Source organism: Centrocercus urophasianus, unplaced genomic scaffold (genome assembly GCF_019232065.1).
Source record: "Centrocercus urophasianus isolate 14NV4802_14NV808 unplaced genomic scaffold, USGS_Curo_1.0 seq_18, whole genome shotgun sequence".
Taxonomy (NCBI): Eukaryota; Metazoa; Chordata; class Aves; order Galliformes; family Phasianidae; genus Centrocercus; species Centrocercus urophasianus.
The window spans coordinates 19218979-19246978 of NW_024884733.1; the positions used below are offsets into that span (position 1 = coordinate 19218979).

The 28000-nt window shown below is 41.3% G+C and overlaps 1 protein-coding gene across 2 annotated transcripts in view; it reads left to right on the top strand.

Moving 5' to 3' along the window:
- Positions 1-28000, top strand: part of PTPRF (protein tyrosine phosphatase receptor type F) — a 292857-nt gene that overhangs the window by 16450 nt on the left and 248407 nt on the right. For both annotated transcript variants that reach the window (XM_042819454.1, XM_042819455.1), the window contains exon 2: positions 16151-16231. The gene's annotated coding sequence lies outside the window, so the exon portion shown is untranslated. The remainder of the gene's footprint in view (positions 1-16150; positions 16232-28000) is intronic.

Genomic DNA, 28000 nt, shown 5'->3' on the forward strand with positions numbered 1-28000 from the left:
TGTGCCTTACATGAGAGCCTCGCTGTTTAGCTGCAGCAGTTGGAGCTTCCTCGCTTTGATCTTTGGCAGATGCCAAGCTGAGCGTGCTGCCGAGCACCTGTGGAATTGGGGCATATCAGGCTTTTCGCACTTTAATTCGTTTCTGTGTCCTCTGATGTCGCAGTGATTATGAGTACAAGGAAGAAAAATCTGAACAGAATTGAACAGCCTCTGCTGCGGCAGCCGATTGCCCTTAGTCAAAGTCCATTTTCTGTTGGGTGAAAGGTTGCCTTATCAGGAATTAAATTTTTCAGCTGAGGAAACGGCCTGACGAGAAATGGAAGAGAAATAGAGGGTTAGGGTTAACTGAACTGGTTAAAATAATTAAAGACCTAAAAACACACTGGCTTTCCTGTGGGAGGCAGTGGGTCATCACCTGATTTGCACTGCAATATTTGGTACCTGAATGTTACCTAAGAAATTACTGTTCGACAATTTTTTTTATATTGCATAGGATTGTGTGAAATCATAAACAGGAGACTGATTAAGGGATAGTTAAGGCTGAGTTTTTATGGGAAACTTAATTTAAAGCTTTGTAAAACGGGGGATGCTACTGAAACACAGTTTGTTCTTGCAGCACTGAATGTCTTTATAGTGAGCCTAATTGGTTTGGAGAGAAGGGGCTGACTTGTACTGTTGCGGGAGGTGTTAGGGTTGGGATCAAAGCTGCCAGAGCCATGTGTCTCCTGGTTTCTGCTGTACTTGAACATGTTTAAAATGGAGGGGCTTTTTAGGAGTGGGTGCTGATTGTTTTTAAGGTCAGCTTCCCAAGATTAACTCTGGGGGCTGTGCTACAGAAGAGCATGTTTTCTTTCTGGCCTTGGCACCTGGGCGAGAGTTTGGCCATGCTGCATTTTCTGCCTGTGCTGGTGGGGTTTCTGGATTACTGCTTTTTTTCAGTACCCTCTTTCTTCTCCTTGAAATGTGGGCATAAGTGAAAGTGAGTTGATTGACAATAGGCAGCCGTGAAATAGGGTGATAAATGTGTAATCTTTGGGCGGGAATCGCACAAGAGGACTGATAGCCCCAAAATAAAGTTTGGGGAAAGAAGGGTGTTTCGGAACAGATGGGCCGATGTGTGGGAAGGTGGGGGATTACCCGGCTTGGAAACTCCTGTGGTGACTGGGAATGTTTCTCTGACACTTTCTAGACTTCTATCTCAGGTATTAATTTCCTGCAAGTGCCTGCAGGAACCATCTTCACTTTTATTTGAGGGTAGAATTACATATTAAAAGATAACTTGATGGAATGTCATACCATATTTATGTAATATATATAATTTTCTAAATGTGATTCACATGGAATCTGAATACAGCTATAAAATTAACCAGGTAGATAGCTGAATAGTTCAGCACGGGTTTATGTGTAGTTACAATTAAAATGAATCAAATTTTGGGAAACTGGATTGTTAAAACTTGATTTTTGTTTCAATAGCCAGTGCAATTCTGGCTATTATTGGACAAGCAAGAAGTAAGAGAGCCTTGGGAGATCTTCAGCGTGAATATCAGCAGCAAGTTTGGGTGAAATCCTCCCAGAATGTGAGCTGTGTCTTGGTGCTACTCTGTAATTGCTCCTTCGTTGGCTATCAAAAAAAATTACTGGCAGCACTCGTGAGTAGTTGAAAGCGATCTGGCAAAATCTACTGAGAGAGATTGTAGGGCTGAGAGCGCTGCTTTGGCCTTGCACTGTGCCTCGTTTGGGCTCTTGTGTTGATATATTGCTTTTTTCATAAGGAGTTCACTCTGAGAAATTATTTCTCCCAATTTCTGCAATTGGTTGCTAGTAGTGTGAAAATTAGGTGAAACTAATATGAAAGCATGAAATTGATACTGAAACTTAATATCCAGAAGGTCTTTTTGTTAGCAGAAAAGAAATAGAATTAAAACAAATGTGACACTTTATTATCTAAAGGGGGAAAAAATGACCTGAGTTTCAGCAGTGAAACTTCGATAGACTGCATTTGATAAGAGGGATCTGGTGACATCTCTCTGCTCACTACTGATTGCCCATGGTGGATTTTCAGATTTTCTTACGTTAATGTTATGTTTGAAAAATTGGTATTGTCATTTATTGCTGCTCTGTTGCACCTGTTGATCAAGGAGCCCGGTCTGGGTGCGCAGGATTTGCAGTGTAATTGGGGTTTATGCATGTGGAGTGCATGCACCACGAAGTTCTAAGTTTCTGTAAAAAAAAAATGGGTGGTCACTGAAAGTAAACTTCAAGAGAGTAGATTTCAGACTAGAAATTAGGGCTAAAATTCTTTACTGTGAGTGGTGAGACACTGGAATGGGCTGCACAGAAAGGTCATGGATGCCCACTCCCTGGAAGCATTCAAGGCAAGGCTGGATGGAGCTTTGGGTCCCTTCCAACCCTAAACCATTCTGTGATTCTATGAAAGCAAGACTGAAAAATGATGAAAGCTGAGGATAGGGGGTGTGAAGGGGTGTTCTACAACCTCCCATAGTGCAGTGCTTAATAACTTATGTTCATTTAGGCTTTCTTTGGATCAAGAATTGTTTTAAAGTTTGAGGGGGAAAAAATACCAATTTAGGTATGCTACAGTCTCCAGTGAGTAGACTACTTATAGGTTATTTCCCCAAAGTATGGGGTAGTTTGTGTGTTCTGAATTTGTTTATTTGCTACTATTATTGTTAAATGTTGCCTGTGTTCAATAACTAGTTCATTGTGCATAAACTGAAATAGGTTTCCTAAAAATACTGCATTACAATTTATTTTGAACTTGTACTTGCCTTTTGGATAAAATAGCTTGAAAAACTTGTCATCAGTGAGGTTATTAAAAAAGAATCTATCAAATACTGCTGTGCTGTAGATCATGGTCTCTTCTTTTTTTTTTTTTTTTTTTTTTATCGAGTGTACTTATTATTATTATGAAATAACATTTTGAAGCAATAGCACATATTTGGAGTCTTCTATGCATTTGTCTCTAATGAATCTGTGCATTGTCAGAGCAGTGGGCTGAAAGACCTGAAGTCCTGTTTTCTTCCCTCCTTGTATAATTCCCTCATGTTTGTGCAGAATTTTAGGAAACGTGTTCTGAGATGCTCTTTAAGTTCTATTGAAGTCTGCTGCCCTTATGCAGCCAGAAGAGTTTACCTCAAGAGCAGCCTTTTGTTAGAAAAGAAATTGATTGCTGTGAAAAGGCATAAATATTGAGGATATACTTTTCTGGATAAGTGCTGGCAGGAAGCCCTGTAAGCCTCCCTGTTTACTTTCTGGTGTTTTGAACTGCGCTGTTCTGATTGTAGGAGTAAATAATAATCAAATGTGAATGCAGAGTGTGGAATTATCCCCCTCCCTGATGAAAATAGAGATTGACCCCATGTAAGTAAGCTGTTGTGACCACAGCATTGACTGTATTCTTACAAAAACGTACTTAAAAAAAATAATAAACTGATGAATAAACTGTGGGATCAATAGGCTCGTACACAGGCCAGTTAGCAGATGAGGTTAAAAAGAGTTGTGCTTTGCCAAACCTGCTGGTGCCCCATGCATGTGGCTACCTGAATGGTGTTTTGGTTGGATTTGTGGTGGGGTCTTTGGCCAAAATGTGTTAACATTCATCTTCTGTGCAATAAAAGCAGCTGCCCTCTGTAGGTTTTTAAGCGATGAAAGGGAAGCACCCAGCGTGAGCAAAGTGTGAGGGAGCGTGTGCTCCGATGGGCACAAGGTGCTGCCCTGGGCACTGAGGATGCACTGTGTTCAGCAGTGCTTTGTGCAAACACAATCCAAATATTCAATTGCTGTTTGGTTGTTGCTGAATGCTTCCCTTCACAGCGTAGGCAAATAGCTGTTGGCACAGCTATTGTCTCTGGCTCGGGTACTCTGGGGATGCAGCCTACAGATCTCTGTTGCAGTGCATTGAGCAAAATAGCGAGTGGTCTCCTTTCAAACAATGCAAAAGCTTTCATTTTGTTTTGTTGTATTTAATTAATATAAATACACCCAGAGGCTTCAGCAATTGCTTTGTATTTTTTTTATTAAAAAAATGCAATGTTTTTTTAATTGTTTAATCTTCATGGTGCACAAACTTATTATACAAAATGTATAAACTTGTGTTAAAAGGATGATAAAAATTCAAGGGGGAAAATTGGCTTAAATATTTAAAACTGTGTTGCTAGATCCATTGCCCTTTAGGTTCTGTGCCCTCAGGACAAAAATTGGCTTAAATATTTAAGTGTGTCTTTAGATCCATTACCCTTTAGATCCCATGGCCTCCTTCATTACTTTATCTTTGTATTTGTATTTTAAAATAGTTAGCTAATTATATTCTAATATTGCCACAAACGGTGGAGCTGTATTGTGCTCAGAAGTCCTAGTTGTTTTTGTTTTTTTTTTTTTAAAAGTATATGTGGCTGTTTAACTTGCACAGGAGTTCTGCATGCCTGTTTGATGGAATATTGCTGTTATTGTTTAACAGCTTTATTAGATTAGAGGGTGGCGGTTATTTTGTTACTTCTTAAACTGTTTATGAAAGACATGGTTGCTGTTTTGCATGCTTTTTAATATTACAGGTTACACAAATTATCAAACAAAGACGAGCAGAAAGGAAAAAGCCAAATCCCTAAACTGGTTTTGGGATGATTTGATTTCTTTCTTTAATCTTATTGCAAGCAGAATCTCCCTACCCCCTGCTGCAAAGCTGCATTTCTGCTGTGTTTTGGTGAGCAGTGAGGCTGGTGTTGGCTTCTTGCCCTGGCAGTGGTCCTGGGGCACCGCGATTCTTTTCTGTGGAAAGGTGTTATTTAGTTCTGGCTGTGTTAATTCAGTTTCCACAGTTATTGGCTGCTCTCTGGAGCAGGTGAGCGCTGTGAGGTCCCATGGATGCTGAGCAGCCAAACCTCTTATTATAGAGAGCACGACAGGCGTTTTGGAAACATTGAGTGAAATAGTGGAGGCTTCCTTTGTATAAATGTTGTCAGCAGAGATCGGAGCGTTTCACCCTTGGGTGTCAGGTAGTGGCACACGTTGAGATCGAAGCGGTGTTTCTACATATTTCAACAAAATATGTTGCCTCTCCCGCCTTCGCATTTGCTTTCTAGTTTCATTGGCAGACAGATTGCTTTTTATGTCCTTCCTGCGCACATTATGCCAGAAGGTTCCTTTGCAGAAAATAAATTTATAGTCTCTAGCTGATAAAGGTCTTCCTGCAGCTGTCTGGCAGAGGCATTTCCAGAGCCGCCCTTCCCGCTGCTGCTCGGAGCCCCCAGGTGGCAGCCCCTCAGCCGGGTCTTCCCTCCGTGCTTCCGTGGTGATTGTCCACACCAAGTCAAGGGGAAGTTGAAGTACGTAAGTGGAAAATTCTCCAGTTACTTGGTCCAAACTGCGCTGCTGGCTTGAGTTTTGTGGGCTCATAAAAATGCTATTTCAGGAGCTTTCAGGTTTATTGGATTACGGGTGACCTTTGTATGTATCTATACTCAAACGTGCGTGTGCACACGTGTATTTACTTCTCAAAACTGACGTTCGTCCAAAGAACAAATCACTTGGGTTCGTGGTGTGGTTGGGTGCCAGTGAGTGTAGCCTGCTCTGCTGGTAGCAGCACCGAAGAGAGCGCTTGTTTTGATAACGTTTCTCTTAGGTTTTGCAGGGCCATAATCGCTTTTATGTATGTAAGCTATTCAGGTTATTTAACAGTCTCTCAAATCTGCCATTTTACATACTTCATTCTTTATGAATAGAGATAGGCAAATGAAAAATAGCCTAGCAATCAGAAATTGTTCTTCACAAAAGGTTAGTAGGGAAGGAGGAGATGTGAAGGTACTTTGAAATAGCAGGTGTACTCTTTGGCATGATTCAAAAAAAAAAAAAAGCGCAACAGTTTTGTCTCATGTCTTTGGAAATAATGAAAATTAAAAGTGCTTTTGTCTCCTCTGTTGCGGCGTGCTGAACAATATGAGCTGGGTTGCCGTAATTTGTTGAATTCCACCTCTTGATATTTGCAAGAACAGAACGTTGTCTAATACTAAAGCAAGAGTTTTGTCTATGTAATTATTGTGTTAATGTGGTTAGAAAAAAAGGGTTTTTAAGATTTTTGTTGAAGCTTATCCAGCAGCAGGATGTATCGAGATGACTTGCATATCTTAATAGCAAATTTTTCATCTCATTAATAAGGAGGAAATGTAAAGAATATTATCAAAATAGTCCGTCTGACTTGTGAAAAATGCTAAACTTTATCACATTGCAACAAAAATAAACTCGTTTATGGCCACACGCACAAAAAAAGATTATGCCTCGTGTTTGCCTGCTATAAATTTGATTTATTCTTGTAGTAATTACAGTCGTTGATTTGGTAAAAGTTGAAAACGTTTTTTTTCCCCGAGCAGAACAAGATTTCTGCATTCCCATTGCTGCTGCATTGCAACACTTTGAACTTGCTCAGCAGACATGACAAAAGGTTTTAATTAAAATACTAGCAAGATAAAAAGAAACAAAAACAAAATCATTTGTCTGCATTAACTTTGTGCATTTCTCATAATTCTTTAATACTTGTAATAAAGGAAAAATACCAAGATAAGAGGTTGTCCTCCCTTCTAACTCCCTTCCTCGGCAGAAGGCTCTCAGGGCTCTGGGATGTTTGGCTGACTCAGTGGCTCAGGAGTGCTGTTAGTTGGTGGTGGTGCAGGGGTGAGCAGGAGCAGCTTCATTCCTCGAGCAGGATCGTGGTCTGTAGGGAGGACTGGGGTTCACTGAGATACAGCTGAGTAGCTCTGAGCCTTTCCAGCTCCCAGGTAACTATAAAGTAACTCATTCGTCCTTGCCACTTCAATGTTTATGTTAAACTGATACAACCATGATTTTATGATTTTTGTAAATGGAAGCAGTTTCTGGTGGTTAACTGGAAAACTGATTTGGTTTGAAGGAGTGAGTTATATGTAGAAAATGTCACCTGCTGGATTTATTCCTCAGTCAAACTCAACATCTGGTAGAAGATGAATGGTTCTTTACAGAGGAATAAGTGAGCATCTTCTCACCCCTTCTTTCTTCGTGGTAGAGGAGCACTGGCAAGTTGGTTGAACACGGAAATGTTTTGATTCCAGTGTGACAGTGTCATCGTGCAGCATTGTGGTGGCAGTGCCATGAGAGGGGAGGATTTAATATATGCTCATATGAAAATTCTCAGCTTTACCCTACCTGAATAGTCTGAAATTGAAGGGTGTCTGTTACAAAATCAATGGAGTAGCTGAAGGACCAGGAATTTGTCTGCCAAATCCACAGTGAATTGTGGCTGAGGAGCTCCCAAAACTCTGGGCTAAAAATAGAGATCATTGTCAGAGTTCATTAAGGCTTTAAAATCTTTTCTTTTCTTTTTTTTGCTACTTTGTAATACTTCGTAAATATTCTCTAAAACATGATTTAAATAATGATTTAAATAATAATCGAGCAGAAACTTTGATGTAAATCAGTCACTTTAATCTTGCTTTGTTACTTTTCTCAAAGGAGAGGTTAATTATTAGTAGTTTAGTAATTATTAGATTGCCTTGATTTCCTGCTAAGTACAGCTTTTACAGTAAGGTAACACCTTTTGTCAACCAATCTGCATTATAAGCATATGTTAGGATTGTCTAAATATGCCAAGTAAGCACTCAAATACTTCATGATTGTAGTTTTGGGAGTAAAAATGTTTGCTTAACGTGCATTGATTGCTGAAAGCAATGGCAGTGATCACATTCCTATGATTCAAAATCAGAATTCAGTTTCAGTATGTGAAATTATATTAAATTCTTAACTGCGTTTCTCTTGAAAGTACTAAATATTGATATCAAAGGCCAACTCGCTGCATTTCACTTCTAGTAACGCTTTCAAGGTTAAAAACAGCTTTGGTGTTCACTCTGGATAGTGACTGAGGAATGGTTTTGGCCCTTGAAGTTATCCTAAAAACTAGATTTCATCCTCTTGCTCTTACTGCTTGCTCTTAGACTGGAAAATGAGAACGCGTCTTCATGCCATGTAATTTCTTAATTGATTTCTTATTTTGAGCAAATCAAATGATTGAATTGAATTAACTGAATAAGCTGAAATTAGCAAAGACGCTGCTCTGTGTCAGCCAAAAGGTCAATCAGCATTTAGAGTTGGGTTAGTGTGTTACTTTCAGATGGCTGGCTCGGTGACTGGGCTCTCTCGAAGGCAATGAAGATATGTTTTTAAATAAGTAAATGCTTTAATATTTTAGAAACGTAAAGTTCTTCCCTAATAAAATTGGCCTTAACATATTTAAATGCTGTGTTTACTCTGCTCCTTGAGGGAAAACTTTCAACAATGTGAAAAGACAAATTCATGCACGTGAGTGTTTTTTTTTGTTCTATGTCTGTTATATAAATACATCCTGAGACTACAAGAAGTTTCTTTTTCTTACAGTTGTGATTACCAAAAGTAAGAGTGACTGTCTGAATCTGGTCATTGTGATTCTTGCACTGTTTGTTATTACTTGGTCAAATTAGAATGGAGATGTGCTGTAGTCTGTTGGTTACGTTTTGTTTCGCGTTCAGTTTTCAGAAGGCAAATGTTTCAGTGTGGGGTGTTATAAAGAAGGTGGAGATGCAGAGCAATATGGATATCCAATGCATTTATTTTACTATTATGAATATATTTTTTGCTGCTTTATTCACGTATTAAAAAAAATAGAGGCAGCTCTGAGACAGGAAAATAAGCCAAAACATATCCTAAGCAAAACAGGGAGTATTTGTGTGGTAAATAACTTTTGAAAGTGCTCTTTATTTTAACAGTTTCTGTTATAGCAAATCACTCATCGGGGATTATAATTCATGATAATTCTGATATGGAAGTGGAGAAAGCTGTTTCTTTGCTTAAAAATATGCTTGTCTAGATTCTGTGAGTATATCCATCTCTGTTTAATATGTGTCTACAGTAGATGCTGTGTGTTAATGGTTGTGTGATTTAAAAACCTGAGCGTTTTATTTTTAAACATCAGCTTACCTTTAGTCACTTGGCAGACCTTGTTTCACTTCTTTTTTTCCCCCTACATTTTAAAGAACAAAATAGGTTTCATAGAGCTGTCAGCAAAGCTCGATCATATTTAGGATGTGGATTTGCTGGTGATAATTGTTTATCAGTTCAAATGTTTCCATAATTCTCCAATGTTAATGCATTCGTATGGTTCTTTGGGCTTTGTGTCAAAAGCCTTGTAGAGAGACAGATAAACATCAGCTCCTTGGTGTAATGGAGGACACGTTTCAGACAATGCTAATGTGGACCTAATCTAATAGTTCTTCTGAATTTTTCTTTCACGCTGTTTATTGCTTGTCTCGGATTTATGCAGTTGCAAGATTTTAGCAATAGCTGCTTGGAGATTATCCTGTTGTGGGAGAGTGTGATACAACGAGTTGCAATGGGTTGAAAAGAAAAAACTGTTCACTGCATATTTTCATGTTAATTTTGTAACATCTAATTCTCATAACATTAAAGCCCTTCCTCCCTCCTTTTTTCTTTTCCTCTTACAGTCCAAATATGCTGTCCTGTGGAGTAAGCCACTGGTCAACTGAAGAAGGCTGGGACCCCCTGATCCTCAGTAGGGCAATACTAGTCCTGACTTCATGTCTCTTTTGTACTGGTGATACTCCTACAGGCCCTAGAGCGTAGCTGTTCGGACACTTTGTTATCTTAGAGTTGCTTCTGTGCTTTTAAAGGAGTTCTGCTTCTCTTGTGTTGGCTTGGTACTGATGTGGGCTTTGTTCTAGAAAACTTCAAAGTCCTGGGGACTCCCTGAGTCAGTTCTGTACACGAGTCTACTGAATGTGGAGTTAGAATTTTGCAACAGAGGAGTTGGGGAACCACTGAGCAGGGCTCTGAGTGCTCCTTTCCGATTCATCCTTTGTAAATGCATTCTGCTCCTTTACTCTTTTCCAAACTAGCTGAGTATCAGCACAGATTTTTCTCAGGCAACACTGTTATCGTGTGTTTATAAAATATGGAGAGCACACATCTTGAGATCTTCTCTTTAGAATGAAAAATTCCTTTTGCTTTGTGCTTGGCAAACTCCAAAGTTGGGGTAGCTCTTGAGGTAGGGATGCTTTGGATGAGACTTGAGAGGCATTGCTCTATCACCCTGTCCCCAGCAGTAGCTATTATAAAGGCAATAAAGGCACATTAGGCTGATGTGTGGTAATTTTTCTTCTTAAAAAGAATAACTCTAATCCTAATTCATAATAATTAGATACTCTTAATTCCTAAAACATATATATCTTTATCCCTTTGATTACTCATGGGCTAATAGCAATTTGTATGCCTGTCAGCCTCTCCTCCTCGTTCCTTAAACCTCAGTTAAGCTCTTAGAGAGAGACTTCATTCACAGTGTGTTTGTTTAAAAGCTCAGTCTTTATGGAGGGGGAAGCAGAGGTGCAATGTGGCAGCCTTGATTAGAAGGGTGGTTTCTAGTTTATCTCTTGATTATTTTAGCACTGTAATGAAGATGGTAATTGGATGAGTCTTTGGGGGAGTGGGGTATGGTGAGAAATGAAATTTCTAGTGAAAATGAGACTTTTCAAGGGATGTTGTTCATTTTGCCCCAAGCCAGAATTTTGTTTTGCTATACATCCTCTCTCTTTAGGAAACAACCGAAGATAAATAGTCACTGAGTAACCCACTGAAGGCATCTAGGCAGCTAGATGTTGATTATAGCCTACATGTGCTTGGCTGCTGAAAGTCCACTCTAGTCTCTCTGAAGTCTGACAGACTTCAGCTGTTTGGTCATGAATCTGTATCTCTGTATTCATGAGAAGCCTCACTCATATCTTGTTTCATCAAGGTAGTGCCTGTATTAGCCTACAGGGGTCCCCTTGGCAGTGTGGGGAGTGCAGGTGATGCATTCAGTCCGGTGGTCCTTTTTTGGCTAAGAAAGGCTTGGGTGTTGGTGATCTTTCAGATGTTGCTGAGTGCTCATCTGCCTTCATCTCAAAGGCACGTATACCTAAAAAGGCACACCAATATACAGATATTTCATGTACCTCCAGTCGAGCCTTATTTGCTGAAGCCAAGCAAGAAATACCAACTCCTCCAGCTGTAAAAATGCTTATATGGCTCAGCATGGTGAAGGGCCTCGTGATTACTGATCCAGTGGTGCTAAAAGAAAGGATTGTTGTTTCTGTCTTGATATTGTACATTTTCTAACTTCTCACAGTGTGTTGTGATGCTGCACTGTACGGCTTGGACACTCCCAAGTCCACTCTGTTAGCAGGCATTCCTGCTGCTGTAGGCAGGAGTGGGTTTTATTCTCAGCCGCATGCCTGGGATTTTTTGAGCGCAGACCTTTTGAGCACTTCTGAAGCACGTAGGATTCCTCTCTGCAATTGTAGCTTGGTTCTCTATGGCCTAACTAGCCCTTCATTTGAATCATGCATTTTGTTGTCTTTTGTGTTCTGTAGACGTTGAAGTCTGAAGTGATTGCTGAGCTGAGAGCTCCCTTGTGACCCAGAGTTGCATTTTCTGTAGAGATAAACTGGCACTTGAAATCATAAAAGAGATTTTTTTTTCTTAAATTGTTCTGTCTTTCTGCCCAGCTCCATTTTACACTTTGGAGAAGCTATGATATTCCTTAGAGTGGTTCACAGAGTTCTTGAATAAATTAATATACAGCTCAGAAAACAAACTCACTTTCTTTGTACTTCAGTATAAAAACAAGAGAGCCCAAAACTGATTCTATCTCCATAGCTAAGACCAGTGCTGCTTGGGTGTGTGCAAATCAAATGTTTCTTCATCTTCTTTAATGAGCTTTCTCACTGATTTGCAGAATATCAGCTTGGTTCTTTATTACACAATATAAAATTTCTGCAAGCCAGATGCACACCAAAGGTAACATTAGACACTGAGCAAATAATTGTTTCCTGTCACACTGCATTAGTAACTGGGAAGAAAGAGTTTCTTAATTTGTATTTGCACAGAACTAAATATAACTCTAGCACATTTTAACTTCAGCTTTTGCCATTCATGTCCCTGAAAAATGCAGCTCCATGTTTGTCATTTACTGTGGATATGATTTCAGACATTCTTACTTTCTTGCACTCCCATTTGTGAGTGTTACAGTTTTGGGAACTTGATTGAGAGGCAAACCGTGCTCACAGAACGTTCTGTTAATGCTGGGCAATGACTGTCTGTAGGGACTATTGCAGAGCTGCTTTCTCTAGTAGTAATTATAGCAAGCCTCGGTCACAACTCCCTCATTCAGCATTTAACAGGGACTGGGTAGTACCTAGACTTAATTTTCCCGCAAACACTGCTCTGGTTTTTTTTATTACCTTAAGCCTGTTATTTGTCACCTGTGCTACTCTGTGGCTATTCTTAAGTGTTGTGCCATCAGTTTTACAGATAATAATAATAATAATAATAATAATAAAAAGAAAAAACAAAAAACTGTTAAGAAGTATGCAGATTGGACTGTACTTGTGAAAATCAGCCTGTGTTAGTAAGGAAAAATTGATGTTGTGGAAGGATGCATTGAATAGATAGTCTCCTCTGTGGGAAGTGCATGAGCTGATTTCTGTGCCTTGGGTATGTAGAGACATTAGACATTTACCTCTGTCACTTCTGAAGTCTTACAGGTGCTGCCAATGCCTGCATTTCATCAGTGCTCTGCACAACTTCTCATGTTGTGGGTGATGCATATAATTAGGAGGAGGGTGGAACAGGCTTGCTGTTGCTAATGGGGAGGAGGAATCTTCTGTACCTGGCACTAGCTGTCTGCCTACACCTGTATCTCTTACCTTCAAAGATATCATTTCCTAAAAACATATAGAAACCTACAGAAAATCGCCTAGGTTTGTAACGGCTTTCCTCTTGGCAGAGTGAGATTTATTTATACTGCTGTTTGTTACTCTGTAGGATGTGACAGGCAATTCCTTGTGCCTGCTCACTGTATAAAATGTGAGTGATCACTGGCAATGCAAGCGATTGCATTAGAAACTTTCCAGCGGGGAGAGCTTGAGTTTGAACTCCCCCCTCAATGAGATCTTTGAAGTTTGGGTCTTTAAAACTGTTCTCCAATCCAAAGAACTATTAGCACAGTTGTCATCCCTCTTATTCTGAGACAGGCTGGACCAGGATCCCTTCAGAGGCCATTAAAGCTGTTGTTTCATCCCCTAGAGAGGTCGGGAGGGAATAACTCAAGTCATTATTCCCTGCCTCTCCTTCAGCAGCTGAGCAAGCTGTGGAAAGTTGTGTGACATAAAATGTGATTCAATCTCTGAGCAGCACGGAGTGGCCTCAAGACTTGGCAGCGAGGGATCCTTGTGCACACAGCAGAGGGGAGGAGGAACAGGTGGCATTTAGGAACTAATTAATATTTGTGAATTACAATGTGCTATTGGTAAGAAAACAAATCACCCCGCATCTGAATATTTATGGTGATGACTTCCAGAGCTTGGGTCACGCGGTTCTTTTCCAGCTGTTGCATCTCCTCTTGTGGCACAGTGCTTTGTGCTGGGGTGAGAGCCTGGCAGGCTGAACAGAACGTGCAGGTTGGGAGGAGTACTCTCCACAGTTCAGTATTAGTGGGCTGTGGGGTCCCACACGTTTTAAGTATTCTTTGCTGGTAGAGTAAGCCATGCAATTTAGCCTGAGATTCCATCCCATTAAGAGCCAAGCCATGCATGGAGATAATGCTATGTTTGAAGAGAAAGCAGGTGTTAAAGGTTGTTCTCCCTCTTAATGTTGTGTGCGAGTGCTTTACAGTAGATCAAACTTGCCTAATGTGATCTTCATAATGCTTTCATTTAAAATGCTCCCTGTGGTTTGTATTTGTGGAACTGAAAAGAGCAGACTCTACTCTGTAGCTTGGTGGGGCGGGGTGTTCGATTGAACATATGTTCGCGCTGTCGTTTGGGAAAGATAATGGGTTTTTAACCTCTGTCAGTGTTAGACGGAGGTATTTATGGAGCTCTATTAACACTGTGCCTAGGCAGCTAACCTTGCCATATAGGTTTTTCTCAATTTGCCATTTTCTTTTGATAAGTTGCAGATTTTCTTGGCCTCTGACAGTACCTCTTGCTGTGTCAACCGGCATGGGAGCTTACCAAGGAGCAAGGAATTCCTTGCTGTTGTCAGCACTGTGTGAAACGCTCGTGGCTACTGCTCTTGTGTGTTCAGTAAATATTGTTGTGTAGATTAAAAAAGCAGCTTTGCAGAGTTTCAAAAAATAGTTGTTGTTCCCTTCTGGGCTCAGTATGCAAAAGCAGGGAAGCTGACAGGCACTAGCAGCAGTGCTTGTGCTTTCAGCTGCTGTGGTTCCCAGACCTGGTGCAAAGCATGGGGCTGATGGATGCTGGGCATTGGGATGCTGCTGGCACCAAGCTTAACCCTAGTGTGGGGAGCAGTGAGTTTGTTTTAGTGGGGGAAGGATTCATTTAGTGTCCTAAAATCCTGCTGTTATCCCATCTCTGCTGTCACTTCAAGGTTTTTAACAATGTGAGTATGGTAGAGACAAGTGTGCTTCATGCTGGGGTTTATCTCCAGTGAACTGCCGTTACTGCTTTCGTCACTGCTGATTAAATTTTTCTGTTAATGTTTAATCCAAAATAGCAAATGCTTCATGTTTGTATGCCCTTTGCATAAGCAGAACATCTGTTTAGTGAAGTTGGCTATGACATACAAAACTGAATTGGTGTATAATTCAAAATATATATGAGTCAGTCAAGAAGATACAAGGAAATTTAATACTTAAGCAATCACTTGAACGTGAGCAGGCTGTGTTGTGTCAGGGTTTTCCAGGGGTCGTAAAGTGCACATGACATGGTGCTATGACAGTATTTTCTACCCTTATCTTAAGTCTTTGCTCTCTGTCTATTAATATTTGCAGTGTGGAAGAGGATTTTGGTGGCACATTTCCCCTCCCTTTTATAGCAGTAGTGTCACTGTGGTGTGGCTGAGGTAGTTGACTTGAACTGCCCCTGTGATCTACGTGCAGAATCTACTTCAGCCTTTAGATAAAGGAGTCTTTAGTGGAGCAAGCACATGTGTATCCCATGAACAACTGCAGTTGTGTGTGTTAGAACTATAGAAAATGCCAGAGGGTTTCCAGAAAAAAAACGGCTACGAAAGAAATGCATAAAAATTGGTGTCATAGTTAGCAGCAGAGACTGAGACTTGTAAGGGAGGAAATTAATATAAATTGTTAGCTTACAGAAATTTCAAGCGTTTTTATGCATTTAATAAAGGGTTGCTATTTAAGTAGCTTAAGCATCCTTCTCTGTAGATAACGTGTCCTGGGATTTAACAAACCACTTACAGTTGGATGGATTCCACTCAGATGTGATTGCCATTCTTGCAACAAAGACTAGCTGATGAAGAGAATGAAAAGAGCCAGTACTGAAATGGCCATCACATTAGTATGAGGGAAGGGGGGAAGTAGGAAAGGCCCAGGGAGGTTGTAGATGCCCCGTCCTTGGATGTGTTTAAGGCCAGGTTGGACGGGGTCCTGGGCAACCTGATCTGAATGTGTGTGTTTGGTGGCCCTGCTAGGCAGGGGGGTTGGAACTACATGATCCTTGAGGTCCCTTCCAACCCGGGTGATTCTGTGATTCTGTGATTCTGTGATTCTGTGATTCTGTGATTCTGTGACATAATTCAGTTTTATCGGCAAGGAAATGAACTTCAGGGATGGAGAAGAGCTGTTTAAGCTACGGGATCAATGTTGGCATGAAAACAAATGGATAAAAACTATTTGGGAGTAAATGCTAGGCTCAAAATGAGCAGTGTTTTGGCTGTGGGAGGAATTGGATTCTTCAGCACATCAGACACAGGAGGAGGGGAGGAATGCTGTCAGTGTGCTGGGGATCAGCCTATTGGTAGTGGCTCTTTGAGGTAGCCTTTGTTGCAGCACTGAGCTTATGATCTGTGAAGGAAACCCCTGGCTCTCCACATCCACGTGGTGATGGGTTACTGTGGTGGTGTCATGTCGGAGTGAGGATGGGACTGCTGTCCTGTGCTGTCACAGGTGGGAATACGTGCCAAACCTAACTGTTTTTTTCACAGGATGGAGAATTCATGTCATTAAACAAAGCTTTAGCCTTTTCTGTTTAGTCTGTGAATTTCTCTGCTGTTACTGTTGTTTGTGACACTTATTTTTGTTGTTTTTCTTTCCTAGGTATTTTTATGGCCTCTGTCACAGTAGCGTCTCAGCGTCTCGCAGGCATTTATGGATTTATTCTGAGAACGTTCCTGTGAGGTAGGGAAACATTATTACCTACGTTTTACAGACTGAGCTGAGGCACAGTGAGATAAAGGTTGCAGGAGGAGTCTGTAGCACAGCCAGCAGTCAAACTCTGATTGCCAGAAACTTGTTTATTGTCCTAATCACAAACCCAGCTTACCTGTCCTTTTCCTTTTTTCTCCTCTTTCTTTTCTTCCTATTAGCAGAAACAATCTGCAAATGGCTGGGACAACCTCTAGAAAACATGATTGGGTTTCCTGGTGTCCTTTTTTAACATTGTTACTTATGAGTTAAAATGCCTGTCTAAAAATATCAGCAGATCTGTTTATGTTAAATGATTAACATGTTTAGACTTTCAGCAGATAAGCTGTCACGCTTTTTTTTGAGTCAGTAACTCCTTTATCCTACCTGTCTGGGCTTGTGGCTGTTGCATTCTTACCCTGCCTGAGCTAATGCCATCCCAATCACCTAAAGCAATGCCAAGAATTTCATCATCCATGCAAAGATGAGATTCATGTCAAGGCAGGTGTAAAGTTTCTCAAGCACATTTATGTATAATTACTGTTTAACTTTATTTTTCAGAGGTCTTTTCAAGCCAGTTAAAATGTTCACCTTTTGAGCTCCCAGATATTCTCCTAGAAATTGGATTTCAGTGCCTGATTAGTGATGATCCCTTTCAAAAGTATTTCAAAGTTCGAAACGTGTGCACACTGAAGTGTAATTTACATCATAAAATCAAATATCATGAATAACAGCTTGGAAAAATACACTTTTTTCTTCAAATAAGGAAATTTTAAGATAGATCTCCCTTGAACCCTTGTTTCACCTCGGGTTGTTATTTAAAGTGTGACTTTACTGCCTTCTCTTAGAGCTACATGAGCATTACGAATTATGAAGACATTGGCAGGCTCTCACAATTAAATATTTTTATTGTCTATTAAAATAAGCAGCATTATTAAAATGATAACATTGCAAAGAAATACTAATGCTACCTTTCTAATTTTGTAGTCTGTATAATACGCACATTGAATTGTATTTATGCTCTTTATTAACGTATATTATGTGTCATTGTGTCCCCAAGAATGAAACCCTAATGACTCATGAACTGTCTCAAAGTGTACTAAATAAGATTAAAGAGCTGGCCAGTGACCTTAACAGTCAATTAGGCTATGCATTACTCAACCCAATATTTGTGGATTGTAGAAGTGGAGAGAAAACTCATTAGCTAAGGTGCTGTTTGAAACAAACAAGATTTCTCTAATACCAGGAACTGGTCTCGTTGCTTACATGGAGACTGAAGCACTTCAAGTAGGTATGTGTGTCTGGAAGCACAGCAGTGTGGTCCTTAGAGGGTGAGGAAAGCCTGCTGGTAGAGCTGGAAGAGAGCAAGAGGAGAGCTTTAGTGCTCAAAGTGTTCTGGAATGGATTCTGGTGGGTGCAGGTGGCCATAGTCAAACATTGGCAGTTCTAGGAGATGGTAGTCAGATGGTGGGATGTGCCATCTATCATGGGGTCATAGAACGGTGTGTGTTGGAAGGGATCTTAAAGATTACCTAGTTCCAACCCCCCTGCTGTGGGCAGAGTTCCCCCCTCTACCAGATCAGGTTGCCTGGGGCCCCGTCCAACCTGGCCTAGGGTACCTCCAGGAACAGGGCACCCACAGCTTCTCTGGGCAGCCTGTGCCAGTGCCTCACTGCTTTCTGAGTGAAGAGTTTTCCCTAACATTTGAACTCCCTTCTTTTGATTTAAAACAGTTCTACCTTGTCCTGTCACTATCAGTTGGTCTTCATCAATTTTTATAAGCTCCCTTTAAGTACTGAAAGGCTGCAGTGAGGTCTCCCTGGAGCCTTCTCATCTCCAAGCTAAACAGATTCTGTTGCCTCAGCCTGTCTTCACAGGAGGGGTGCTCCAGCCCTATGATCCTGTGTTGGTGCCCCTGCCTGGATGCAGTGCTCCAGATGGGGCCTCACAAGGGCAGAGCAGAGGGGGACCAATCCCTTCTCTCTCCCTGCTGCCACCCTTCTGGTGATGCAGCCCAGAGTACAGCCAGCCTCCTGGATGAAGGAGCGCACTGCTGGCTCATGCCCAGCCTCTTCTCCACCAGGACCCTCCTGTCTTTCTCAGCAGGGCTGCTCTCAGTCTGTTGACATACCTGGTATGGCCTCAGCTGAATTGCAACACCTCACGTGGGCCCGCTTCTCAAGCTTGTCCAGATTGCATCTCTTCTTTCTATTGTATCAGCTGCGCCACTCAGCTTGATGTCATGAGCAAACTGCTGAGGATGTACTCAATATCACTGTCTATTTCATGGATAAAGATGTTGAAGAATACCAGATGATACCAATGATGATACCAAAGGGGGACATTGCTTGTCACTGGCCTTCAGCTGAACGTAGTGCCGTTGCTGACCACAACTGTCTGGCTGCAGCCAGCCAATTCTTTATCTACTGACTAGATCACCTTTCATAACTGATCTCTCTGATTAAGAAATATGGATCTCTAACACTTGAGGTGTTACGCAAAGGTGGCATGCATGGGAGGGCTTGTTGCAGAAATCTTACGTTTCACAGAAACAGAAGAGCAGGGAAGAACTTGTTGGCAAGGCATACTGCATGTGTTTTCTTAAAGTTGATTGCATTTGGAAAGGAGGGTGAGCTCCTTTGGATGTCCTCCTTTCTCCTTTGAATATCTTCCTATCCTTTTGGGTAGGAAGGCTCACAGTGTGTGTGCCCACTGCAAAGCTGTTTGTGAAGACCACATATCCATTTTGTGCAGGTCAGGAGAGGGGAGGTGGTGGATCCAGAGCAACAGTGGTTTTACATGCAAGCTGAGCTGGCAGCTTTGGTCATGCTGTTCTTCAGCCCATCAGTGGTCATGTTCTGCTCAATTTCCTACCCTTTCTTTTTGGGTATGTTTTCAGCTGACCCTGAGAAGGTCTTCTGTCATTCTCAATGTAAACTTGATTTTTAGGAAATAAAGAATGACAGACTTGGCCCATGCAAAATGTGGCTGAAAGTACAGTTTGAGTGACATGCAATAACATCTTTTAAAGTAAATAGCTTTTTTGAGCTGAAATTGGGCAAAATCTCCACTGATCTAGGTCACATTTTATCTGCAGGGGTTTCTTCTAAAGTAATTTCCTTAGTAAAGTCCATCTCATTGTGGGGAGGGGGTTACAACAGGATTGGGAAAAAAAAAACACCCAGATTATATTTGTGTTGTTCAGGTGAATGGGAGGAGAAAAAGGAAACCTTTTCGATCACATCAGCCTGAATCTAAAGCATCTAAGGATATTTTACGGGAGAGCCCCTGAAGATAAACTCTAACCTAGATTAGCAGAATGCAGATTAGGTTTTCAGGAGTTTGGAGACTGTACTACATCTGGAAGCAATCTTGACATTCGCTTACACTGGAATTATTATTGTATGATTGCTCTTCCAAGGATATGCGAAAATATGTTAAGTTTCCATTTAAATAAATGTTACATTCTTGAAAGTAATAAGCTCAAACTGAAGACTGTTTGAAAAGTTTAAAACCAACAAAAACAACCACCTATAACCAGCATTTTCCACTTGCACTAGCTATTGCTAGCATAATATTATCTGTCTGTGTGGTTATGATTTGGGGGATTTTTTTTTAATATGCAACATTACCTCTGAAAGTTGGGCATTGGGATTGCTGTTAAAGATGAAACTTCTGCGTGATCAGTCTTCTTCATTTGGACATTAAAGCAATTGTCATCAAACTAACATTCTTACAATTGTATAAATCTATCTTTGAACTGATTTGCACTTTGCAGTATGTGATGCTATATTGTAATTTAAAGGCTTTTCAGTAGTGTGGACGATGTTTATGCAACATACAGACACAAACCTTGTGTGACTTAACAATGTGATTGTGTGTGGTGCCACTTGGGCCTCGGCACAGTAATTCTTAGTGTGAAACCAGGAGCTGCTGTGTCTGGCGGTAGTGTGCTGAGCAGTGTTTTCTGTCTGTACGTTGAATGACAGCCTCCAAAGGGCATCGGCTGAAATCACTGGCACAGCTCAGCGTTCTATGTAGGGCTATCTGTGGTTTTTTTGGACTTAAAGTCTTTATGGCCCTTTTATCTCACAATGAATGGAGTGCTTTAACAGCTTGGTGCCCAAAAGGCACGGCTGCTGGCCATTTACCTGCCTTCACACTGTATGTGCTGGAGTTGTATGCGAGGAGGGGAGGGTGGGGTTTAAAGTTACAAATTCAGATGAATAAAACTCATTTCTGCTTTGAAGATGTATGCTTTAACTGTTCTACATGGATATATGTTTTCAGAAATGTATTTATGAAAAAAACATTATCAACAGATGCTAGCGATGTTACAAGACTTAACCGTATTTGCAAAATTGAACATGAGCATTAGCCCTCTGGTCTTTTTCATTTCCTTTTCTATTATATAATCAGCATATTGGTAGGTGGCTTTTGTTTTGTCTCTTCACATCCTTAATTAATTTAGCTATCTGGGAGTTATGCAATAAAGGTAGAATCACCATAACTGGCAGCGTAACTTTGCCGTCCCCTATAGTCAGCACTTGCTAGCATTGTGGTGCAATGGGTTTGAATAGCTGCCATGCCATGTGTGTGTAGTTTTTTTTTTTTTTAAACCCGAAACAAGTGCTGAACTCATTAAAAATACATGCTACATAAGTTAATGTGCATAAGAAGTTTTGGTACTGAGATCTCCTTTGAGGATACATTTAACTCTAATTAACTTGGTTTCGTTCAGTCTAGTAGCATAAGCTCGGTTGAAACCACCTAGCACTGGTTAGACTTCTGAAGTCAAGCTGTGTAGAGCATCAGATGGAAGAGCGTACGGAGGGGCCTGCCTGGCTCCCAGCGCCGTCCTCCTGCAGCAGCAGTTATCTGGGCCTCTGGGTGCTGCACTGGATGGAGCCGCGTCGTGTCGTACTCTCAGGCAAGGCTATGGATTTCTAGAGAAACCTGCAATGATTGTTTTTGCTGTACTGAGATTGAACGATTGCGTGAAAGCAAGCTTCCCTTACTAAAATAGATTCTGAGTTTTTCCACTTAAGAAATAAGGCATGGCAGCCTAGAAAGTTGTCAACATTTCGTTGGCATGGCTTTTTAGTCTCTTCATGCTTCTTTTTTCTAGTCATTGTTAGTTTGGGGTAATTTCAGTGTGTTCTGCTAATTGTGATCTGTTTTTCAGTAGAAGCAAGTAGCAAGAAAGGGATTATGAATGGTTATGTTTGTATTAAAAGCAAACACAGGCATGCACAGGTTGGACGTACTGTTTTCTTGTGTGTTTTTTTTTTTGTTTGGCCTGGCAGTGTAGGAAATCAAGCTTTGTTGTTATGTCCGGTAAAACAGATTTCATTGAAAGATTATAGTATTTTGTGAGAGAAGATTTGCACTGCATCACTCAAAGAAAGCACTTAGATTCAGATTCTGTAGTAGATACTGTATTTTGTATAACTGGAAGGATGTGTGGATTTGTTGTACTCTCTTCACAGCTAGCGAAAGAAAATATTTTTGTCTTTTTAGCTGGTACAATGGCTTTAGTCTTACAAAAGGACTTCCTAGATAGAAGCTCCAGGTAAAAACCAGATACTGGATTTAAAAACCAGGGGAGAAATAGACACCACTGGGCAATTTTGAATGTTCATTTCCTGAAAATTGGACCTTTTAAAGCATTTCAGGTTGGGTACGCTAGAAATTGAGGCATTAAAACCACTAACTGCCTTTGAGAATGACAGCCAGAATCCCCATTAACGTCGTATGTCCTGCTTAAGGGATCACAGAGCGGAGACTGATGTCTGTCAGGGTGGAAAAGGAGCAGTTTAGGAAGTTATGATGCTTCAGCTGAGATATGGTAACTGCACGTAGTTCATTTGGAGAAAAAAAAAGCAGAAATCATAGAGGATGATCTAAGACTGTCTGGTTTGTTTTGCATAGAAGCAGGCTAGCTACGCTTCTGTAATAAGTTGCTGTGTCTCAGCTGTAAGGATGATAATATCCAGTTGATGAAAGTTAAATTATAGCTATAACAGGTGGGTGCATTAAAATGTTGATGTGCTTCCAGATACCTGTCTGTTCACAGAGTGGTGGGACTTGCTGTGCTGGTTTGGACCAGCGGTCAGTCTAATTTGGTACCTACCCCTGGCAATGATCAGCACTAGATAACTCAGGGAATGGCACAGGAAATCGTGCATTTGGTTATCAAATGTTTTATCTGCTGGGGAAGTGTTGTGTTTTTCAGTAAACCAGCTGAAACAGGCTGGTTTAGTCACTGAAAAGTGTTCCTCCTAATATGCGGTTAACTTTTAATCTTTCTTTGAAGAAAAGGAGCTTATTGACGTTTCTTAATGTTTTCCCTTCAGACACTTGAGCTGAGAGTTGGTCTGTGCCATATACAGTCTCTAATCTTGGTTGGTTTTTTGTTTTGTTTTTGAAATGTTCTTCTGCGTCTCTGTAAAAACAGTCATGATAGCTGAATAGTCTGGGGCTTTTTCCTAACGTTATAGCTGAAAGATAAAATACTAAGTGGGTTTCGTGTAGTTATTGTATTGCTTGAGCATGTCTTCACATTAATTAAAATTAATTTAAATGAGGTGATAGGAGTAAAGTACAGAGTAGGAAAAGGATAGATCAGAAAAAGCAGATAAGATAGGTGTATTCAAATAGTCAGAGCCTGATGAAATTTGCCCTAGGGTACAGCAGCAACTAGCCAAGCTACCTTCGAACCATTTACAATTATCTTTTAGAAATTGTGAAGAGCAAGAGAGATCCTGGAGGACTGAAAAGGGCAGATGCAGTACCTGCCTTTGAAAAGGGGAGGTCCGGGGAATTACAGGCTGGTTAGTCTAGCTGTGATGCTTAGAGGATTGGAACAAAATTTTTAATGAGTTTCCAGGAATGTGGAGGATAAGATGATGGTGAGGGACTGGGGGCAGCGGTAGCTTTTCACGTAACCTCTTGTGGCGTTTCTGTGGAATAGGAACACATACATATTTAATGATATGGTAAACAAGTAACTGTTTAAAGATCATGTTTGGAGAGTAGTTACCTATAGCTTGCTGTGAAAATCAGGGGACCAAGGCGAGTAGTATGAACACACCCCTGTTTGTCTTGGGCTGAGCTTTGTTTGCTGTTCTCTTCACTGATGTGCACAGAGGAATACTTGCAGAATCTGCAAGTAAGCCCAAACTGAGAGGGGCTGCAAGCATTGTGAAGCAGAGTTCAGAGTTAAGTGGTCATGGTAGACTGAAAAAGCATTTGGAAGCCTGCAAAATGCAACTTAATGAGCTGAAATGAGGAAATACCAAACAGGGAGAACATGGCTAAGCTGCACAGCTGCAAAAGAGTGCTTTGGGACACGTATTGGATGACCACCTATACATGACCTAACAGTTACAGAAAGAACCAACTCCATCTGGAGTGTATTAGCAGGACTGTAATCAAATATGAGGTAATAATTCTGCTGTGGTCAGTGCTGCTCAGCCCTAGATGTGGAGCTGTTGGTTCACTGAAGAGTGGGGGCTGGCTGAAGGCTTCCCCAGTCATGACTGGGATCTGAGTGGGGGGGCAAAACATAGGGCTGCTGGGACTACTGGTCTGACTTTGATGTTAGCCCTACTCTGTTTGGACTAAGGACCCTACCATCTGTCTTACTCCGTGGTTCAGTAAACTACTTGCATCCTCCTTTTCTTGAGAGGATTAAATTTTGGAATGACAGAATTCAGGTCAGTTTCAGCATTCCTGTAAGTGACATTAATCAGTGATTTGAGAGGGCCAGATATTATTAAGGTTGTTTCCCTTTGAGTGGAGTCTCTTAACATAAAGACATTTGTTTACTCAATCAAGTTTCAAGAGGAGGCACTGTAATCAGCTGTATAAATCTCCTCAGTGCTGTGGCATTTTCTTTTGTTAGAAGCATGGGACTGTTTTCTAGTGGTCAGCTGGTTACTGGTGGTCAGCTTAGAGCCTTTAAGAAACCTTTGCATCAAGCGCATGGATTGGATTGGGCTGCTCAGAGGAGATTGTAGCCTTGTAATGTAATAAATATTTCCTTAATCAGAGAAGCTTGTAATTTCCCATCATAATAAATAGAAGACATGTGATGAGTGACTTCAGCATCTATTTCTTAATGTTTTGCAAAAATAATAGCTATGAGCTCGTAATAGTGATACGCAATCTGTAACGTGTGATGGTTAAATATTAATGTACATGGGCTGTGTTTAAAGAACACGAATGGCTCTTATGTAATGAAATGTTAACTTTGTTTTAAGCTCCATCTGGTTTTGTTAGGTGACTTCCAGAGGCAGAGTGCATAGCCATTTGGACGGGTAGTCTGTTTGCTGAACCTTATCGACAACTTAATGTAATTGTTTTTCTTGGAAGGTTTTTCTGGGGTTAGAACACTAAGAAATTAACACTAAGGTTTTTGCAGAGGGTTAATTTAATTGCTTTAAAAAATAGCCAACCTGCTTGACAGGTGACCACACAAAGCATTCACAAAGATCAGTGCTCTGTCTTACTCAGCTGTCTCCTTTTCCTTAATCACACTGATGGTGGGTGCTTTTTTGTTTGGTTTTGGAACCAATTCCATTAGGCTGGCAGGGGAATGTGGCTGAGGAGCAGCAGCTGGGCGGGTATTTCCCATGATAGCTGTGACAGCCTGTGGGGTCTGTGCAGCCCTAGCTGCCTGTCCTGCTGTGGGACAGGACTTCCTGGCACAGTGGCACAGAGACTTTAGACTGTACGCATCATCTCTGTTAATTGTGTTAGATATTTGTTCTCCTTGTTTAATGTTTGTTGAAATCTTGTAAATGAAGATACTACAGTGTGAAATTTTATGCTGTCCGAGTTTGAAATGATCCAGCTTATTTTGCTCGCTTTCTTTTGAGCTGTTTCTTGTGGTGGTTCTGCTTTGCTGGCCTTTGGAGGTGAGAACAGGGCTTTCTCCTGAGTTTTGCTTTATGGTCGTTATCTCCAGGTACGAATACTGCTTTATGCTGTTGTGAAAGATATGTTGTTCAAGTGAAGATGTTTCAACTGCACCACGGTTGGGTTTTTTGGAAATCTCAATCTGTTGATCTCAGGAGTACGAATTATTGGCACTGCTGGAATCAGAGACCCTAACTGATGAGGTACACAAAGAGGAAGGGCTGATAAAAATGTATGCTACAGATGTTATGACAAGTACGTCATATTTTTTTAGCTGGATAGCAGAGTGACTGATTGGCTGTAGACATTCCTGACACTGCCTGACAGAAAGGGTTATTTTATCTGAAAACAGTGCAGTTACAGATGAGAGAGCTCCTGAAAAACATCACTCACTTTTACTAGCGACATCCATCACTTCCTAATTATGGCTGCTCTCGGGTGGAGGAGCAAGTTCCTGCCGTTGTTCCTCCGGAGCTGCTCTGCTCACTGCCACAGCAGCAGGGTCAAAGCTGGTCCTCCCTTCGTGGGCTTATGGATTGAATTAATGCACAGAGGTGTCTGTCTGTGTCAGATGGTATCCCTGTGTTACAGGAACAGCCGTGGCTCACCGCTGTGGAAAGCGAATAACTTTGTAGTTCAGCCACCTATTCTGCAGCACAGAAGATCTGTCGAGCTTCTGTTTGGAAGTCAGAGCTTTCACTTTTCTTTGAAAAGCTGAATCAAATCAGAGCAAGTTGTGAGTGCAGTGAAAAGAGAAACCTTTGGTACCGCTCAGAAACAGGAGAGGATCTTTGATCACACTTCTTGTGTGTGGGTTCCCCCTGTGTGTCCCTGCAGCCCTGGGGCACACATCCTGCAGCCTCATGGCCAGACGAAGCTGCTGCGCCATCGCCCTCAAGGTTCTTTTCTACGGTGCTAAGTCAGCTTCACCTCTCCCCTCAGAGCTTACTGGCTCCGGTGCCATGCTGCACACTGACTGCTGAAGCCTGCTGCTGCCTGTGGGACAGGGCAGAGCTCAGCCCTCCACCTCTTCCTGGCACAGGAGCAGATGATGGCAGCTGTGTCCATCGTGCAGTGGCCAAATTGATGGGAGGCTTTGTATCCATGGAACCTTTTGCCTGACTGTGCGTCTCACACCCTGAATTGCCTGAGCCTCCTTCACATAGCTCGTAGATCATAGATGCTGGGCTCTTAAGAAATGTACTTTCCTTTGCAGTGCTAAATAATTCTCTTTTGGTAGGCTGACAGCAAGAGCGGTGCAGGAGATTTACTTTTTCAGTGTGGTACTGTTTACATACGGATAAAAATAACAGTTGGTTGAAGTATTGTTTGCTTTTATGTATATGTGCACCATGTGTTCCACTCTTTCTGCCTGGAATTCTTTCTGTTTACTTTGTGTGGCTCATCGATCAGAGCATAGGCATGGAGATGCTGAGGATGCCATGGTGATAGGGGTAGCGTAGGTGCCTGCGTACGTGGTGTCGTCAGGGAGGAATAAGCAAAGGTTTTCAAAATTGTTGTTTAATTCCAGTGACTTTGTAGATGGTAAAGTATTTATGCTTGCTCGAATGGCCTGTGCTACCCTGTGCTGCCTTTTCTCTTTGAATGCCTTGCAGCCTTTTCCTGGTTGCCAGTAATTGCAGTAATTAAACACACCTGGTAATGACAACAGCCCCAGTGCACTCTCTGCTTCTGAGGATGCTGATGTCCTGAGGTTGGGAGCACCCATTGCCCTTGCATGCAGCCCTTGATTTAAATGTAGGCTCAAGGTGAAAGCTGCAGCTTGTAGATGGGCAGGAGGGGAGAACTCTGCCTTGGTTGCATCGTGTCTTCCTCCTGGGAAGTGGAAGGAAGAGCAGCCAAGGTCCTGCTGAAGTCAGATGGTGTTTATTGTTTCACCTTTATCTTTCACTTTGTTCTGCTGAAGTAGGGCTGGTTCTTCACAAGGAGACCCAAAGGTGCTGTCTCTTCTTTCTGACAGAAAAAGTGAGTGAAGAGGTTATTAAAATAATATAGGTTTAATGATGCTGTGGTCCCAGATTGGCCAGAGCTTTGATGGCCAAATACCCTGAGTGCTGATAGTGGATGAGCAGTGCCTGTGGATTTCAGGTGCAACCATGGAGCTTCCAGTCCTGTATGTTTAATAAACAACAGCATTAGCAATGTTGCTGAGGTTCTGAATGAGGAGAATGAAATGATTTGTGTTAATGGCTAAGTTTTTCTTTTATTTTTTTTTTCTTTTCTCTGGGAAAGCCTGATTCAGAGTTCAGTTTAATGGGTGGGAAAAGTCAAGTGACCAACCAAACAGCAACAACAAAAAAAAAACCACCAACAACCAAACATCTGGAATACCCCTTACTGAATTTTTAAGGGCTGAAAGACTGAAATGGATCATTATCCATCAATTCCCCAAAGACTAATTTGTGGGGAAGGTGGTGCCAGAGCAGAGGCTTTTGCAGGGAAAGTGTGGGAGAGGCCATCTGTCAATATTGTTCTTGCTGCTTTTCCACTGCTTTTACAAATTGGTAGGCTGGGAGTTGTCTGTGCTGCAGGTAAAGCCTGTTTCAAGCCCTTGTGTGCTGATATTTTATTGAAGTGAGACACGAGCGCTCCAGGGAAAATGGCACTGTGAGATAAAGCACTCTGATACATTGCATATAGCTTAAATGTCATCTTACAAAAAAAAAAAAAAAAAAAAAAAAAGATAAAGCAGATGTTAATTGTAAAACTGTACTTCATGTACATTTTTCTTATTAAAGCATTGAATCTAATTCAGCATATCTGAACACATATGACTGCTGTTTATCCATCCTAAAAATGTTTCTTTGAAACAGTTCTGTG